Consider the following 6,000-nt stretch of genomic DNA (forward strand, 5'->3'; position numbering starts at 1 on the left):
GTAAAGTATATAATATAAATTAAACGATATAAACGACGTAAAATACAATGTAAATAAAAGTAAAACTTTTAAATTATTGGAAAGAATAATACACACTTGTACACCAGTCAAAGAAAATGGCACAATAATTGGAACACAATGAAATATATAATATAAATAAAATTATGTAAACAATGTAAAATACAATGTTTATGAAAGTAAAACTTTTGAATACATGAAAAGAATAATACACACCTGTAAACTAGTGAAAAAAAATGGCACAATAATTGGAACACAATAAAATATATAATATAAATAAAAGTAGGTAAACGACGTAAAATACAATGTAAATAAAAGTCAAACTTTTGAACAAATGGAAAGAATAATACACACATGTACACTAGTCAAAGAAAATTGCACAATAATTGGAACACAATAAAATATATAATATAAAGAAAACGATGTAAACGACGTAAAATACAATGTGAATGAAAATAAAACTTTTGAATAAATGGAAAGTATAATACACACCTGTACACTAGTCAGAGAAAATGGCACAATAATTGTAACACAATAAAATATATAATATGAAGAAAAGTATGTAAACGACGTAAAATACAATGTGAATGAAAGTAAAACTTTTGAATAAATGGAAAGATTAATACACACTTGTACACCAGTCAAAGAAAATGGCACAATAATTGTAACACAATAAAATATATAATATAAAGAAAAGTATGTAAACGACGTAAAATACAATGTAAATGAAAGTAAAACTTTTGAACAAATGGAAAGAATAATACACACCTGTACACTAGTCAAAGAAAATGGCACAATAATTGGAACACAATAAAATATATAATATAAAGAAAACGATGTAAACGACGTAAAATACAATGTGAATGAAAATAAAACTTTTGAATAAATGGAAAGTATAATACACACCTGTACACTAGTCAAAGAAAATGGCACAATAATTGTAACACAATAAAATATATAATATAAAGGAAAGTATGTAAACGACGTAAAATACAATGTAAATAAAAGTAAAACTTTTGAACAAATGGAAAGAATAATACACACCTGTACACTAGTCAAAGAAAATGGCACAATAATTGGAACACAATAAAATATATAATATAAACAAAACTATGTAAACGATGTAAAATACAATGTATATGAAAGTTAAACTTTTGAATAAATGGAAAGAATAATACACACCTGTACACTAGTCAAAGAAAATGGCATAATAATTGGAACACAATAAAATATATAATATAAATAAAACGATGTAAACGATGTAAAATACAATGTAAATAAAAGTAAAACTTTCAAACAAATGGAAAGAATAATACATACCTGTACACTAGTCAAAGAAAATGGCACAATAATTGGAACACAATAAAATATATAATATAAATAAAACGATGTAGTGTGTGGTTTCCTAATTGAAATGATAATACCTAATCATGTACATTGAATTCAAGTATATTTTCTGTCAACAATATCGAAAACTACTATCCTAGGTTGAGAAAAAATGAATAATCCTAATTTTTTTGAAACAAGTGAGTCATTTGGAAAGTATGAATCTCCCCAAGAATAGAATTATACAGTTTCGAAGCCAGGTAAGTATAAGAGTGTTGGAAATGAATACAATAGAATATTTGCAACTAACGAATAAATCAATAATATCACAATAATTATCTGATGAAATGTATATTAAATAAAATAATCGAGAACCGAATTGAAGTGGAAGGATATCCATCAATACTCTACAAAGTGTCAGCTGCTCATTTATTTTTCGTGAACATTTTAGAGCTATCTACGTGGGGGTTAGTACTAGGCCCAATAAAGGAAACACAAACATTTTGCAGAAACATGTACTCTCCAACATAATTTCCTTGCAGCTCTATACACAGTGTGTGCACTTCATCGTGGATTTTAATGACCAACGAAATTATCTACAATCATAGAGTCATACATCCTCAAACTCCGCGTCGCTCAATTTTCCGTCAATATCCTTCAAGATTTGTTTAGATCTATCATTAATTCCATTAACGACCTAATGTCAACCTTCTAAAGACAGCGAAGAAACTCCTGGGCGTCTTGATGGACATAACACATGAATAGACGGGAAAACTTTCGAAGTTGAACTGCTAGAAACTGAATTGGATATGGCAGACCTTTTGAGTTTGGGAGGAGTCGATAATCCCAGAGCTTGTTCATATTTCTCTGAATCTTCTGAGATGGTCGGGAAATGGTCAGTTCACTCTATTTTGGACGAATCCTACTTGATGATTCATTCCTTTACTCTAAAAATGATTTTTAAACCCGAGCATGAACCTTCTGTACACCCTGTAGAGCGAAATCTTAAGCCAACATCCTCGATGTTTCCTCTCGAACGCATGTAAACCAGAACTCTGCATGCTAATCGCGTGCAGATAGAATTCAACTATCGAGAAACATTTCGAAACGGTTAATGGATATAAAGGAGCTTTCATTAGATGCAGCAATATTATAAGAAGGTGCTTGTGAGTGCGTATTCGTTATCGGCGCAATAAAATCGGTACAAAATGAGTGTGTTTGATGTGGATGTGCGTTTATTTTTTCTTTTTTGGATTTATGTAACGACGTGCAGCTGGAATGCTACTGGCTCGGATTTTCTCGAAAGACGGGAAGGCATGAATATGCTGCTGCTTCATTTGTAGTAAATAAATTTCTACCAGATCACGTCTACAGGGTGTCCCATCGAAAACGGTCCAGAAAGATTTGCAGCTTGGCATGTGAAAACTAAAAAACTCTTCGCACTCGTATACCTTCGTTTCCCTGATCGATAGATCATAGTCATCTTCATATTCATCAGGATGGAAATTTTTTTCCCTTAGACTTTCAACTTACATTCGTCAGGAGGACAAATGGTTCATAACATAAGGTGTTTTGGTAGCGACATGAAAGTCAATGACCTCCATGCTGCTCTGGCCTTGTGTACCCCTTCCTGACTGGGGTATTTGATGAAAAAACTGTTCATTTCAACAGACATCGTTGGGCCTTCACTCAACCAAGCGACGATAAATGACACAGACTTGAACTTCTCAACGGTGCTACACTCGAAGTGGGGTACTATCTCCCCTCCTGATGGATAGTCTACTTAAGGTCTTTCACAGAAGAAAAGTTGATCTAAGAGCTTATGCAGATGACCTTGTCATTCTGGCAAGGTTCACGTCGGGAAGGGTAGCTTGCAATATCCTCCAAAGCACGTTGGACGATGTTCAAAGTTGGTGCCTGAGGGAGCAGATGTCTGTCAACCCCAGCAAAACTGTGTTAATCCCCTACATCAGGAGGAGAACATTGGACGATCTAACGCCACTTTTCCTCAATGGTGAGATCACTCCATTTGGAACGGAGGTGAATTTTCTTGGCATTGTTCTTGATAGAAGACTCGCCTGGAACGGAAGACAGTTTGTGTGTCCCCTCTGTTTGGAAAATGATGAAATAGCAGAGCATATACTTTGTGCCTGCCCCGCTGGGGACCGAATCAGGTTTTTAGAGTCCAGCAGAGCTGTATTTTCAACATACAAACTGATCAGCTTCGTTAAAAAAATGGGTTTATTTGATCGAGTGGGAGTAGGTGTGAGCCTCAATAAACCCTTGCGGGTTGCAGTGGAGGGTCGAATTGACGCACTCACTCACTCAAACCTAACATTCCCCAAAAGTCACAGCGGAGGCGTATGCTGTACTTTGGGCTCTTTCGTGGGGTGGCGAGACTGATTTATGCGTCAGAGTCATGAAAAATTGGACTTTTGATGATACCTCACGCAAGCTTTGTTTTATCTGAATTCAAAAATAGGAAGCTCTTAATGAGAGACCCTATATAATATGTATTCTACCGACAGTAATATAAAATACCGCCACGAACACTGAATCATAAGCAGAAAAATCTGCGTCAAACGCACAAGACCCAGAGCCGTTTTCTGTACTTCCAAGTTATTAAACAGCTGTCGATGGTCAACTGGCAACTTGTAAATCCATATTGGCGATAAGAAACGTCTGGTCCATGGCCCACGGAGGCGTCCCACGTTTATCATAATCGAACAGTGTTGCCAATTCAATGAACTTTTTCCGAGAGATCGATGTCTGAAATCCACAAATTTCGATAGAAAAACTCGCCTTCACTGGAAATTTTACGAAAAATATATTTCAATGAAACGAGTAATAGAAATAAACAAACATATTTTGTATTACAGATCACGTCAGTGAGCTTTCAACGTACTAGGAATCGCACGTTCAAATGTTAGACCTCGTTGCACCTAGCTATTCAAAAGAGCTGAAACAGTGCGTCAACATCAACGAGTTTCTGAGAGACTAACTAACAATAAGATATAGTGTTCCTCAGGGGACTGTTTTGGAGCCAATCCTTTTTAAATCTATATATGATGTTTTTTTCAATCTATATACATGTTTTTCAATCTATATACATGTTTCGAAAGAGCTATGCGGGGAGATCGCGGGTTTTGCAGACGTTTCTGCCATCTTTCGCCAGTGACCCAAGAAAATACTCTTCTCTTGATCATTTTCAAGATAAAACCATACGCGGTCTGTTGAAGAAATAAGGTGAATTATCGTTTTTCTCAAAAAATATACTCTTATACGTTATTTATTATACGAGGGAAAAAAGTATTAGATTTTAGCCCGAGGTTGCGTATATATATATATATATATATATATATATATATATATATATATATATATATATATATATATATATATATATATATATATATATATATATATATATATATATATATATATATATATGCTGGTCGTACTGCCATCTTCTAGGCACTCCTCAAACTGAACTTGTCATCCTGTCGTCTGCCTCTTTATATACGGTCCTAACGTCTCAACTCAGAAAAATATTTATTTATTCATCAATTACTATTTTTTCCTCTTCAGAGTAGTCCTCTCAGATATAATACACTCGTCCCAGCGTCTGTTAAAATCCACGAAGCAGTTTTGATATGCACTTTTTGGTATGTATCCACTTTTTGGTACGTCTATAAAGTCTCTCAGTGATTCTGCCTCAATCGTCGCCAAACGCCGTCCTTTTGTGGATTTCTTCGAACTTGGCAACAGGAAAAAGTCGCAGGGGAGCGAATCTGGGAAGAATGGAGGCTGATGCATGATTACGGTGTTGTTTTTTGACCAAAACATTACGATGACAATGTGAAAGCCATGAATTGTTTTTCCACAATACCGTGCACTAAACAGCTGAAACTATCAAAATATGTTCGAATGGAATGTACCAACATAATTAAAAATTAAAAAGTCGCTAATCGAATATACAAGGCTTGCGAGCAGAGCATTTCATATTTGCCACCTTGTTGGCAACGCTGTAACCGAACGAGATGAGAAAACAACCAGACACGCACGCCAAGTCACATGGAACACGGTAAAGTGAGTGCAACGTGCTGGATGCGGAAAAAAAAAAACACTTGGGTTATTTATCGGAACCAGTCACGTGACTTATTTCATTCACAACTGTTACTCCATCGAGCTGGAGGTAATAATAATGATTATAGGGTTATTTATTACAGAAAAGGTTTGCCGAAAATTCTCATATTTTGAGATATCAGGACCAGGATGATTCTGAAGAGAAACGCCACCCAAAGAAACTTTGACAGTCTTATCTGTATCTGTAGGGTAGGAAGGGTGAGTGTAGGCCCACATGTGACCCATTGTTCATCCTCCCGAGGAGTTGTCCTCCTAGCTGGACTGGCTGAATACTTATTTTTTGTCCGTTTCACAATATTTCTTTATCAGTGCCGTGTGTTCGTGGGATTCGGTGAGGTAGTGAGTGGTTTTGCAAATCGATTTTTGAAAACTTTTTCTAGAGATCAATTACCCTAACACCAAACTTATATTTTTGCACTCGACGCGCGTTTCGCTAACAAGGTTAGCATCATCAGGAGAAGCAAATTGATACTGAGTCTAAAAACAAGGGTTAGCTGTTTATGTACCTGA

This window comes from Leptinotarsa decemlineata, unplaced genomic scaffold, assembly GCF_025532065.1.
Source record: "Leptinotarsa decemlineata unplaced genomic scaffold, Ldec_3_MD MMD2_P_RNA_scaffold_5, whole genome shotgun sequence".
Classification (NCBI taxonomy): Eukaryota; Metazoa; Arthropoda; class Insecta; order Coleoptera; family Chrysomelidae; genus Leptinotarsa; species Leptinotarsa decemlineata.